General features: G+C 34.0%; 7 non-coding genes across 7 annotated transcripts; all 7 read right to left on the bottom strand.

The window, feature by feature from the left end:
- Positions 1-237: 237 nt before the first annotated feature.
- On the bottom strand, positions 238-320 carry TRNAL-UAA (transfer RNA leucine (anticodon UAA)). Its single transcript has one exon. It is a non-coding gene; the product is annotated as a tRNA-Leu (tRNA).
- A 1,668-nt stretch (positions 321-1,988) lies between these two features.
- Positions 1,989-2,071, bottom strand: TRNAL-UAA (transfer RNA leucine (anticodon UAA)). The gene has a single exon. It is a non-coding gene; the product is annotated as a tRNA-Leu (tRNA).
- A 1,668-nt stretch (positions 2,072-3,739) lies between these two features.
- On the bottom strand, positions 3,740-3,822 carry TRNAL-UAA (transfer RNA leucine (anticodon UAA)). The gene has a single exon. It is a non-coding gene; the product is annotated as a tRNA-Leu (tRNA).
- Positions 3,823-5,490: 1,668 nt separating this feature from the next.
- TRNAL-UAA (transfer RNA leucine (anticodon UAA)) lies at positions 5,491-5,573 on the bottom strand. The gene has a single exon. It is a non-coding gene; the product is annotated as a tRNA-Leu (tRNA).
- Positions 5,574-7,255: 1,682 nt separating this feature from the next.
- TRNAL-UAA (transfer RNA leucine (anticodon UAA)) lies at positions 7,256-7,338 on the bottom strand. The gene has a single exon. It is a non-coding gene; the product is annotated as a tRNA-Leu (tRNA).
- Positions 7,339-9,001: 1,663 nt separating this feature from the next.
- TRNAL-UAA (transfer RNA leucine (anticodon UAA)) lies at positions 9,002-9,084 on the bottom strand. Its single transcript has one exon. It is a non-coding gene; the product is annotated as a tRNA-Leu (tRNA).
- A 1,686-nt stretch (positions 9,085-10,770) lies between these two features.
- Positions 10,771-10,853, bottom strand: TRNAL-UAA (transfer RNA leucine (anticodon UAA)). The gene has a single exon. It is a non-coding gene; the product is annotated as a tRNA-Leu (tRNA).
- Positions 10,854-13,588: the final 2,735 nt, after the last annotated feature.

The raw sequence follows: 13,588 nt of genomic DNA, 5'->3' as shown, positions 1-13,588 counted from the left end.
AGACTCATACCAGGAGTGGGGTTCGAGGCCCCTCAAATTTTAAGTTTGGAACTTAATGTAATATCATGCTCTAATGTACTAGAGATTCATCTCATAATGGAAAAAAATAAACATTAAAGGGTGATAGTCAGGGGCACTGAAAGGTTAATACTGCACTACCTGGCTACAAGAACATTTCTTTTGCTGAAACATTACTCTTTTTTCAGAAATCTTGTAGAATTTCAAGTGTAAAACTCATACCAGGAGTGGGGTTCAAACCCACGAGGATACATATCCATTGGATCTTAAGTCCAATGCCTTAACCACTCGGCCATCCTGGTGAATGCACATGAAGTTTTGGATTTTGTAGGCAGCTAGTGTTTATTGAATGTGTGCTCTCTTATGAAGTTTGCACTAACAGATTTTTTTAAGACACTTATCAAGAGCAATACACAGACTTTTAATGGGAACCTTACTGTTGACTGTAAATTTCATCCAGAAAAAAATATTTTTCCCCTTTTGTAGATTTTCATTTTTGATTACATGTTTAGTGTGGTGACCAAGAGTGAATATTAGAATAAAATGCCATCGAGATTTGTCAACAACACTAAGCACAAGGTTTTAGTTTATTTAAACACTTTAACCTCTCCAAAAAAGCTCATATTTGTCAAATTCATCACTTTACCATAGGCCAGATTTTCTCAGGCGTATTTTACATTTCATGACATCCTACGCACACTGGCCATGTTTTTTTCTGGATTACCCCCCTCTAGTAGATAATGTTTTTTGTGAATGGATTGCGCTATATTTCTGATATTATTTTAACATCAAATGTTTCTTTGGGACTGTAGTTTGAATATTTACCTCAAATATTCAAATTGGCCTTAATCCCTACATTTTCCTCAATTTTTAAGTTTGGAACTTACTGTAATATCATGCTCTAATGTACTAGAGATTCATCTCATAATGGAAAAAATAAACATAAAAGGGCGATAGTCAGGTATATTGAAGATTAATACTGTGCTATCGGGCAACACAAACTTTTCTTGTGCTCAAACATTACTCCATTTTCAGAAACCTTGTAGAATTTGAAGTATAAAAATCATACCAGGAGTGGGGTTTGAACCCCCTCAATTTTTAAGTTTGGAACTTAATGTAATATCATGCTCTAATGTACTAGAGATTAATCTCATAATGGAAAAAATAAACATAAATGGGCATATGGAAGGGTTAATACTGCACTCTCTGGCAACAAGAACAATTCTTTTGCTGAAATAATAATAATTTTTTAGAAATCTTGTAGAATTTCAAGTGTAAAACTCATACCAGAAATGAGGTTCGAACCCCTCAATTTTTAAGTTTGGAGCTTACTGTAATATCATGCTCTAAGGTACTAGAGATTCATCTCATAATGGAAAAAATAAACATAAAAGGGCATATTAAAGGGTTAATTGAAGGGTTAATTCTGCACTCTCTGGCAAAAAGAACAATTCTTTTGCTGAAATATTAATCATTATTCAGAAATCTTGTAGAATTTCAAGTGTACAACTCATACCAGGAATGAGGTTCGAACCCCTCAATTTTTAAGTTTGGAGCTTACTGTAATATCATGCTCTAATGTACTAGAGATTCATCTCATAATGGAAAAAATAAACATAAAAGGGCGATTGTCAGGTGCATTGAAGGTTTAATACTGTGCTATCTGGCAACAAGAACTTTTCTTTTGCTCAAACATTACTCCATTTTCAGAAACTTGTAGAATTTCAAGTATAAGACTCATACCAGGAGTGGGGTTCGAGGCCCCTCAAATTTTAAGTTTGGAACTTAATGTAATATCATGCTCTAATGTACTAGAGATTCATCTCATAATGGAAAAAAATAAACATTAAAGGGTGATAGTCAGGGGCACTGAAGGGTTAATACTGCACTACCTGGCTACAAGAACATTTCTTTTGCTGAAACATTACTCTTGTTTCAGAAATCTTGTAGAGTTTCAAGTGTAAAACTCATACCAGGAGTGGGGTTCGAACCCACGAGGATACATATCCATTGGATCTTAAGTCCAACGCCTTAACCACTCGGCCATCCTGGTGAATGCACATGAAGTTTTGGATTTCGTAGGCAGCTAGTGTTTATTGAATGTGTGCTCTCTTATGAAGTTTGCACTAACAGATTTTTTTAAGACACTTATCAAGAGCAATACACAGACTTTTAATGGGAACCTTACTGTTGACTGTAAATTTCATCCAGAAAAAAATATTTTTCCCCTTTTGTAGATTTTCATTTTTGATTACATGTTTAGTGTGGTGACCAAGAGTGAATATTAGAATAAAATGCCATCGAGATTTGTCAACAACACTAAGCACAAGGTTTTAGTTTATTTAAACACTTTAACCTCTCCAAAAAAGCTCATATTTGTCAAATTCATCACTTTACCATAGGCCAGATTTTCTCAGGCGTATTTTACATTTCATGACATCCTACGCACACTGGCCATGTTTTTTTCTGGATTACCCCCCTCTAGTAGATAATGTTTTTTGTGAATGGATTGCGCTATATTTCTGATATTATTTTAACATCAAATGTTTCTTTGGGACTGTAGTTTGAATATTTACCTCAAATATTCAAATTGGCCTTAATCCCTACATTTTCCTCAATTTTTAAGTTTGGAACTTACTGTAATATCATGCTCTAATGTACTAGAGACTCATCTCATAATGGAAAAAATAAACATAAAAGGGCGATAGTCAGGTATATTGAAGATCAATACTGTGCTATCGGGCAACACAAACTTTTCTTGTGCTCAAACATTACTCCATTTTCAGAAACCTTGTAGAATTTGAAGTATAAAAATCATACCAGGAGTGGGGTTTGAACCCCCTCAATTTTTAAGTTTGGAACTTAATGTAATATCATGCTCTAATGTACTAGAGATTAATCTCATAATGGAAAAAATAAACATAAATGGGCATATGGAAGGGTTAATACTGCACTCTCTGGCAACAAGAACAATTCTTTTGCTGAAATAATAATAATTTTTTAGAAATCTTGTAGAATTTCAAGTGTAAAACTCATACCAGAAATGAGGTTCCAACCCCTCAATTTTTAAGTTTGGAGCTTACTGTAATATCATGCTCTAAGGTACTAGAGATTCATCTCATAATGGAAAAAATAAACATAAAAGGGCATATTAAAGGGTTAATTGAAGGGTTAATTCTGCACTCTCTGGCAACAAGAACAATTCTTTTGCTGAAATATTAATCATTATTCAGAAATCTTGTAGAATTTCAAGTGTACAACTCATACCAGGAATGAGGTTCGAACCCCTCAATTTTTAAGTTTGGAGCTTACTGTAATATCATGCTCTAATGTACTAGAGATTCATCTCATAATGGAAAAAATAAACATAAAAGGGCGATTGTCAGGTGCATTGAAGGTTTAATACTGTGCTATCTGGCAACAAGAACTTTTCTTTTGCTCAAACATTACTCCATTTTCAGAAACTTGTAGAATTTCAAGTATAAGACTCATACCAGGAGTGGGGTTCGAGGCCCCTCAAATTTTAAGTTTGGAACTTAATGTAATATCATGCTCTAATGTACTAGAGATTCATCTCATAATGGAAAAAAATAAACATTAAAGGATGATAGTCAGGGGCACTGAAGGGTTAATACTGCACTACCTGGCTACAAGAACATTTCTTTTGCTGAAACATTACTCTTTTTTCAGAAATCTTGTAGAATTTCAAGTGTAAAACTCATACCAGGAGTGGGGTTTGAACCCACGAGGATACATATCCATTGGATCTTAAGTCCAACGCCTTAACCACTCGGCCATCCTGGTGAATGCACATGAAGTGTTGGATTTCGTAGGCAGCTAGTGTTTATTGAATGTGTGCTCTCTTATGAAGTTTGCACTAACAGATTTTTTTAAGACACTTATCAAGAGCAATACACAGACTTTTAATGGGAACCTTACTGTTGACTGTAAATTTCATCCAGAAAAAAATATTTTTCCCCTTTTGTAGATTTTCATTTTTGATTACATGTTTAGTGTGGTGACCAAGAGTGAATATTAGAATAAAATGCCATCGAGATTTGTCAACAACACTAAGCACAAGGTTTTAGTTTATTTAAACACTTTAACCTCTCCAAAAAAGCTCATATTTGTCAAATTCATAACTTTACCATAGACCAGATTTTCTCAGGCGTATTTTACATTTCATGACATCCTACACACACTGGCCATGTTTTTTTCTGGATTACCCCCCTCTAGTAGATAATGTTTTTTGTGAATGGATTGCGCTATATTTCTGATATTATTTTAACATCAAATGTTTCTTTGGGACTGTAGTTTGAATATTTACCTCAAATATTCAAATTGGCCTTAATCCCTACATTTTCCTCAATTTTTAAGTTTGGAACTTACTGTAATATCATGCTCTAATGTACTAGAGATTCATCTCATAATGGAAAAAATAAACATAAAAGGGCGATAGTCAGGTATATTGAAGATTAATACTGTGCTATCGGGCAACACAAACTTTTCTTGTGCTCAAACATTACTCCATTTTCAGAAACCTTGTAGAATTTGAAGTATAAAAATCATACCAGGAGTGGGGTTTGAACCCCCTCAATTTTTAAGTTTGGAACTTAATGTAATATCATGCTCTAATGTACTAGAGATTAATCTCATAATGGAAAAAATAAACATAAATGGGCATATGGAAGGGTTAATACTGCACTCTCTGGCAACAAGAACAATTCTTTTGCTGAAATAATAATAATTTTTTAGAAATCTTGTAGAATTTCAAGTGTAAAACTCATACCAGAAATGAGGTTCGAACCCCTCAATTTTTAAGTTTGGAGCTTACTGTAATATCATGCTCTAAGGTACTAGAGATTCATCTCATAATGGAAAAAATAAACATAAAAGGGCATATTAAAGGGTTAATTGAAGGGTTAATTCTGCACTCTCTGGCAACAAGAACAATTCTTTTGCTGAAATATTAATCATTATTCAGAAATCTTGTAGAATTTCAAGTGTACAACTCATACCAGGAATGAGGTTCGAACCCCTCAATTTTTAAGTTTGGAGCTTACTGTAATATCATGCTCTAATGTACTAGAGATTCATCTCATAATGGAAAAAATAAACATAAAAGGGCGATTGTCAGGTGCATTGAAGGTTTAATACTGTGCTATCTGGCAACAAGAACTTTTCTTTTGCTCAAACATTACTCCATTTTCAGAAACTTGTAGAATTTCAAGTATAAGACTCATACCAGGAGTGGGGTTCGAGGCCCCTCAAATTTTAAGTTTGGAACTTAATGTAATATCATGCTCTAATGTACTAGAGATTCATCTCATAATGGAAAAAAATAAACATTAAAGGATGATAGTCAGGGGCACTGAAGGGTTAATACTGCACTACCTGGCTACAAGAACATTTCTTTTGCTGAAACATTACTCTTTTTTCAGAAATCTTGTAGAATTTCAAGTGTAAAACTCATACCAGGAGTGGGGTTCGAACCCACGAGGATACATATCCATTGGATCTTAAGTCCAACGCCTTAACCACTCGGCCATCCTGGTGAATGCACATGAAGTGTTGGATTTCGTAGGCAGCTAGTGTTTATTGAATGTGTGCTCTCTTATGAAGTTTGCACTAACAGATTTTTTTAAGACACTTATCAAGAGCAATACACAGACTTTTAATGGGAACCTTACTGTTGACTGTAAATTTCATCCAGAAAAAAATATTTTTCCCCTTTTGTAGATTTTCATTTTTGATTACATGTTTAGTGTGGTGACCAAGAGTGAATATTAGAATAAAATGCCATCGAGATTTGTCAACAACACTAAGCACAAGGTTTTAGTTTATTTAAACACTTTAACCTCTCCAAAAAAGCTCATATTTGTCAAATTCATCACTTTACCATAGGCCAGATTTTCTCAGGCGTATTTGACATTTCATGACATCCTACGCACACTGGCCATGTTTTTTTCTGGATTACCCCCCTCTAGTAGATAATGTTTTTTGTGAATGGATTGCGCTATATTTCTGATATTATTTTAACATCAAATGTTTCTTTGGGACTGTAGTTTGAATATTTACCTCAAATATTCAAATTGGCCTTAATCCCTACATTTTCCTCAATTTTTAAGTTTGGAACTTACTGTAATATCATGCTCTAATGTACTAGAGATTCATCTCATAATGGAAAAAATAAACATAAAAGGGCGATAGTCAGGTATATTGAAGATCAATACTGTGCTATCGGGCACCACAAACTTTTCTTGTGCTCAAACATTACTCCATTTTCAGAAACCTTGTGGAATTTGAAGTATAAAAATCATACCAGGAGTGGGGTTTGAACCCCCTCAATTTTTAAGTTTGGAACTTAATGTAATATCATGCTCTAATGTACTAGAGATTAATCTCATAATGGAAAAAATAAACATAAATGGGCATATGGAAGGGTTAATACTGCACTCTCTGGCAACAAGAACAATTCTTTTGCTGAAATAATAATAATTTTTTAGAAATCTTGTAGAATTTCAAGTGTAAAACTCATACCAGAAATGAGGTTCCAACCCCTCAATTTTTAAGTTTGGAGCTTACTGTAATATCATGCTCTAAGGTACTAGAGATTCATCTCATAATGGAAAAAATAAACATAAAAGGGCATATTAAAGGGTTAATTGAAGGGTTAATACTGCACTCTCTGGCAACAAGAACAATTCTTTTGCTGAAATATTAATCATTATTCAGAAATCTTGTAGAATTTCAAGTGTACAACTCATACCAGGAATGAGGTTCGAACCCCTAAATTTTTAAGTTTGGAGCTTACTGTAATATCATGCTCTAATGTACTAGAGATTCATCTCATAATGGAAAAAATAAACATAAAAGGGCGATTGTCAGGTGCATTGAAGGTTTAATACTGTGCTATCTGGCAACAAGAACTTTTCTTTTGCTCAAACATTACTCCATTTTCAGAAACTTGTAGAATTTCAAGTATAAGACTCATACCAGGAGTGGGGTTCGAGGCCCCTCAAATTTTAAGTTTGGAACTTAATGTAATATCATGCTCTAATGTACTAGAGATTCATCTCATAATGGAAAAAAATAAACATTAAAGGGTGATAGTCAGGGGCACTGAAGGGTGCACTACCTGAAGTATTAACTGCACTACCTGGCTACAAGAACATTTCTTTTGCTGAAACATTACTCTTTTTTCAGAAATCTTGTAGAATTTCAAGTGTAAAACTCATACCAGGAGTGGGGTTCGAACCCACGAGGATACATATCCATTGGATCTTAAGTCCAACGCCTTAACCACTCGGCCATCCTGGTGAATGCACATGAAGTGTTGGATTTCGTAGGCAGCTAGTGTTTATTGAATGTGTGCTCTCTTATGAAGTTTGCACTAACAGATTTTTTTAAGACACTTATCAAGAGCAATACACAGACTTTTAATGGGAACCTTACTGTTGACTGTAAATTTCATCCAGAAAAAAATATTTTTCCCCTTTTGTAGATTTTCATTTTTGATTACATGTTTAGTGTGGTGACCAAGAGTGAATATTAGAATAAAATGCCATCGAGATTTGTCAACAACACTAAGCACAAGGTTTTAGTTTATTTAAACACTTTAACCTCTCCAAAAAAGCTCATATTTGTCAAATTCATCACTTTACCATAGGCCAGATTTTCTCAGGCGTATTTTACATTTCATGACATCCTACGCACACTGGCCATGTTTTTTTCTGGATTACCCCCCTCTAGTAGATAATGTTTTTTGTGAATGGATTGCGCTATATTTCTGATATTATTTTAACATCAAATGTTTCTTTGGGACTGTAGTTTGAATATTTACCTCAAATATTCAAATTGGCCTTAATCCCTACATTTTCCTCAATTTTTAAGTTTGGAACTTACTGTAATATCATGCTCTAATGTACTAGAGACTCATCTCATAATGGAAAAAATAAACATAAAAGGGCGATAGTCAGGTATATTGAAGATTAATACTGTGCTATCGGGCAACACAAACGTTTCTTGTGCTCAAACATTACTCCATTTTCAGAAACCTTGTAGAATTTGAAGTATAAAAATCATACCAGGAGTGGGGTTTGAACCCCCTCAATTTTTAAGTTTGGAACTTAATGTAATATCATGCTCTAATGTACTAGAGATTAATCTCATAATGGAAAAAATAAACATAAATGGGCGTATGGAAGGGTTAATACTGTACTCTCTGGCAACAAGAACAATTCTTTTGCGGAAATAATAATCATTTTTTAGAAATCTTGTAGAATTTCAAGTGTAAAACTCATACCAGAAATGAGGTTCGAACCCCTCAATTTTTAAGTTTGGAGCTTACTGTAATATCATGCTCTAAGGTACTAGAGATTCATCTCATAATGGAAAAAATAAACATAAAAGGGCATATTAAAGGGTTAATTGAAGGGTTAATACTGCACTCTCTGGCAACAAGAACAATTCTTTTGCTGAAATATTAATCATTATTCAGAAATCTTGTAGAATTTCAAGTGTACAACTCATACCAGGAATGAGGTTCGAACCCCTCAATTTTTAAGTTTGGAGCTTACTGTAATATCATGCTCTAATGTACTAGAGATTCATCTCATAATGGAAAAAATAAACATAAAAGGGCGATTGTCAGGTGCATTGAAGGTTTAATACTGTGCTATCTGGCAACAAGAACTTTTCTTTTGCTCAAACATTACTCCATTTTCAGAAACTTGTAGAATTTCAAGTATAAGACTCATACCAGGAGTGGGGTTCGAGGCCCCTCAAATTTTAAGTTTGGAACTTAATGTAATATCATGCTCTAATGTACTAGAGATTCATCTCATAATGGAAAAAAATAAACATTAAAGGGGTCAGGGGCACTGAAGGGTTAATACTGCACTACCTGGCTACAAGAACATTTCTTTTGCTGAAACATTACTCTTTTTTCAGAAATCTTGTAGAATTTCAAGTGTAAAACTCATACCAGGAGTGGGGTTCGAACCCACGAGGATACATATCCATTGGATCTTAAGTCCAATGCCTTAACCACTCGGCCATCCTGGTGAATGCACATGAAGTGTTGGATTTCGTAGGCAGCTAGTGTTTATTGAATGTGTGCTCTCTTATGAAGTTTGCACTAACAGATTTTTTTAAGACACTTATCAAGAGCAATACACAGACTTTTAATGGGAACCTTACTGTTGACTGTAAATTTCATCCAGAAAAAAATATTTTTCCCCTTTTGTAGATTTTCATTTTTGATTACATGTTTAGTGTGGTGACCAAGAGTGAATATTAGAATAAAATGCCATCGAGATTTGTCAACAACACTAAGCACAAGGTTTTAGTTTATTTAAACACTTTAACCTCTCCAAAAAAGCTCATATTTGTCAAATTCATCACTTTACCATAGGCCAGATTTTCTCAGGCGTATTTTACATTTCATGACATCCTACGCACACTGGCCATGTTTTTTTCTGGATTACCCCCCTCTAGTAGATAATGTTTTTTGTGAATGGATTGCGCTATATTTCTGATATTATTTTAACATCAAATGTTTCTTTGGGACTGTAGTTTGAATATTTACCTCAAATATTCAAATTGGCCTTAATCCCTACATTTTCCTCAATTTTTAAGTTTGGAACTTACTGTAATATCATGCTCTAATGTACTAGAGATTCATCTCATAATGGAAAAAATAAACATAAAAGGGCGATAGTCAGGTATATTGAAGATCAATACTGTGCTATCGGGCAACACAAACTTTTCTTGTGCTCAAACATTACTCCATTTTCAGAAACCTTGTAGAATTTGAAGTATAAAAATCATACCAGGAGTGGGGTTTGAACCCCCTCAATTTTTAAGTTTGGAACTTAATGTAATATCATGCTCTAATGTACTAGAGATTAATCTCATAATGGAAAAAATAAACATAAATGGGCATAGGGAAGGGTTAATACTGCACTCTCTGGCAACAAGAACAATTCTTTTGCTGAAATAATAATAATTTTTTAGAAATCTTGTAGAATTTCAAGTGTAAAACTCATACCAGAAATGAGGTTCCAACCCCTCAATTTTTAAGTTTGGAGCTTACTGTAATATCATGCTCTAAGGTACTAGAGATTCATCTCATAATGGAAAAAATAAACATAAAAGGGCATATTAAAGGGTTAATTGAAGGGTTAATTCTGCACTCTCTGGCAACAAGAACAATTCTTTTGCTGAAATATTAATCATTATTCAGAAATCTTGTAGAATTTCAAGTGTACAACTCATACCAGGAATGAGGTTCGAACCACTCAATTTTTAAGTTTGGAGCTTACTGTAATATCATGCTCTAATGTACTAGAGATTCATCTCATAATGGAAAAAATAAACATAAAAGGGCGATTGTCAGGTGCATTGAAGGTTTAATACTGTGCTATCTGGCAACAAGAACTTTTCTTTTGCTCAAACATTACTCCATTTTCAGAAACTTGTAGAATTTCAAGTATAAGACTCATACCAGGAGTGGGGTTCGAGGCCCCTCAAATTTTAAGTTTGGAACTTAATGTAATATCATGCTCTAATGTAATATCATGCTCTAATGTACTAGAGATTCATCTCATAATGGAAAAAAATAAACATTAAAGGATGATAGTCAGGGGCACTGAAGGGTTAATACTGCACTACCTGGCTACAAGAACATTTCTTTTGCTGAAACATTACTCTTTTTTCAGAAATCTTGTAGAATTTCAAGTGTAAAACTCATACCAGGAGTGGGGTTCGAACCCACGAGGATACATATCCATTGGATCTTAAGTCCAATGCCTTAACCACTCGGCCATCCTGGTGAATGCACATGAAGTGTTGGATTTCGTAGGCAGCTAGTGTTTATTGAATGTGTGCTCTCTTATGAAGTTTGCACTAACAGATTTTTTTAAGACACTTATCAAGAGCAATACACAGACTTTTAATGGGAACCTTACTGTTGACTGTAAATTTCATCCAGAAAAAAATATTTTTCCCCTTTTGTAGATTTTCATTTTTGATTACATGTTTAGTGTGGTGACCAAGAGTGAATATTAGAATAAAATGCCATCGAGATTTGTCAACAACACTAAGCACAAGGTTTTAGTTTATTTAAACACTTTAACCTCTCCAAAAAAGCTCATATTTGTCAAATTCATCACTTTACCATAGGCCAGATTTTCTCAGGCGTATTTTACATTTCATGACATCCTACGCACACTGGCCATGTTTTTTTCTGGATTACCCCCCTCTAGTAGATAATGTTTTTTGTGAATGGATTGCGCTATATTTCTGATATTATTTTAACATCAAATGTTTCTTTGGGACTGTAGTTTGAATATTTACCTCAAATATTCAAATTGGCCTTAATCCCTACATTTTCCTCAATTTTTAAGTTTGGAACTTACTGTAATATCATGCTCTAATGTACTAGAGACTCATCTCATAATGGAAAAAATAAACATAAAAGGGCGATAGTCAGGTATATTGAAGATTAATACTGTGCTATCGGGCAACACAAACGTTTCTTGTGCTCAAACATTACTCCATTTTCAGAAACCTTGTAGAATTTGAAGTATAAAAATCATACCAGGAGTGGGGTTTGAACCCCCTCAATTTTTAAGTTTGGAACTTAATGTAATATCATGCTCTAATGTACTAGAGATTAATCTCATAATGGAAAAAATAAACATAAATGGGCGTATGGAAGGGTTAATACTGTACTCTCTGGCAACAAGAACAATTCTTTTGCGGAAATAATAATCATTTTTTAGAAATCTTGTAGAATTTCAAGTGTAAAACTCATACCAGAAATGAGGTTCGAACCCCTCAATTTTTAAGTTTGGAGCTTACTGTAATATCATGCTCTAAGGTACTAGAGATTCATCTCATAATGGAAAAAATAAACATAAAAGGGCATATTAAAGGGTTAATTGAAGGGTTAATACTGCACTCTCTGGCAACAAGAACAATTCTTTTGCTGAAATATTAATCATTATTCAGAAATCTTGTAGAATTTCAAGTGTACAACTCATACCAGGAATGAGGTTCGAACCCCTCAATTTTTAAGTTTGGAGCTTACTGTAATATCATGCTCTAATGTACTAGAGATTCATCTCATAATGGAAAAAATAAACATAAAAGGGCGATTGTCAGGTGCATTGAAGGTTTAATACTGTGCTATCTGGCAACAAGAACTTTTCTTTTGCTCAAACATTACTCCATTTTCAGAAACTTGTAGAATTTCAAGTATAAGACTCATACCAGGAGTGGGGTTCGAGGCCCCTCAAATTTTAAGTTTGGAACTTAATGTAATATCATGCTCTAATGTACTAGAGATTCATCTCATAATGGAAAAAAATAAACATTAAAGGGGTCAGGGGCACTGAAGGGTTAATACTGCACTACCTGGCTACAAGAACATTTCTTTTGCTGAAACATTACTCTTTTTTCAGAAATCTTGTAGAATTTCAAGTGTAAAACTCATACCAGGAGTGGGGATCTTAAGTCCAATGCCTTAACCACTCGGCCATCCTGGTGAATGCACATGAAGTGTTGGATTTCGTAGGCAGCTAGTGTTTATTGAATGTGTGCTCTCTTATGAAGTTTGCACTAACAGATTTTTTTAAGACACTTATCAAGAGCAATACACAGACTTTTAATGGGAACCTTACTGTTGACTGTAAATTTCATCCAGAAAAAAATATTTTTCCCCTTTTGTAGATTTTCATTTTTGATTACATGTTTAGTGTGGTGACCAAGAGTGAATATTAGAATAAAATGCCATCGAGATTTGTCAACAACACTAAGCACAAGGTTTTAGTTTATTTAAACACTTTAACCTCTCCAAAAAAGCTCATATTTGTCAAATTCATCACTTTACCATAGGCCAGATTTTCTCAGGCGTATTTTACATTTCATGACATCCTACGCACACTGGCCATGTTTTTTTCTGGATTACCCCCCTCTAGTAGATAATGTTTTTTGTGAATGGATTGCGCTATATTTCTGATATTATTTTAACATCAAATGTTTCTTTGGGACTGTAGTTTGAATATTTACCTCAAATATTCAAATTGGCCTTAATCCCTACATTTTCCTCAATTTTTAAGTTTGGAACTTACTGTAATATCATGCTCTAATGTACTAGAGATTCATCTCATAATGGAAAAAATAAACATAAAAGGGCGATAGTCAGGTATATTGAAGATCAATACTGTGCTATCGGGCAACACAAACGTTTCTTGTGCTCAAACATTACTCCATTTTCAGAAACCTTGTAGAATTTGAAGTATAAAAATCATACCAGGAGTGGGGTTTGAACCCCCTCAATTTTTAAGTTTGGAACTTAATGTAATATCATGCTCTAATGTACTAGAGATTAATCTCATAATGGAAAAAATAAACATAAATGGGCGTATGGAAGGGTTAATACTGTACTCTCTGGCAACAAGAACAATTCTTTTGCGGAAATAATAATCATTTTTTAGAAATCTTGTAGAATTTCAAGTGTAAAACTCATACCAGAAATGAGGTTCGAACCCCTCAATTTTTAAGT

Source organism: Ranitomeya variabilis, chromosome 2 (genome assembly GCF_051348905.1).
Source record: "Ranitomeya variabilis isolate aRanVar5 chromosome 2, aRanVar5.hap1, whole genome shotgun sequence".
NCBI classification, from domain to species: domain Eukaryota; kingdom Metazoa; phylum Chordata; class Amphibia; order Anura; family Dendrobatidae; genus Ranitomeya; species Ranitomeya variabilis.
This window is presented reverse-complemented; position numbering and strand designations above follow the sequence as displayed.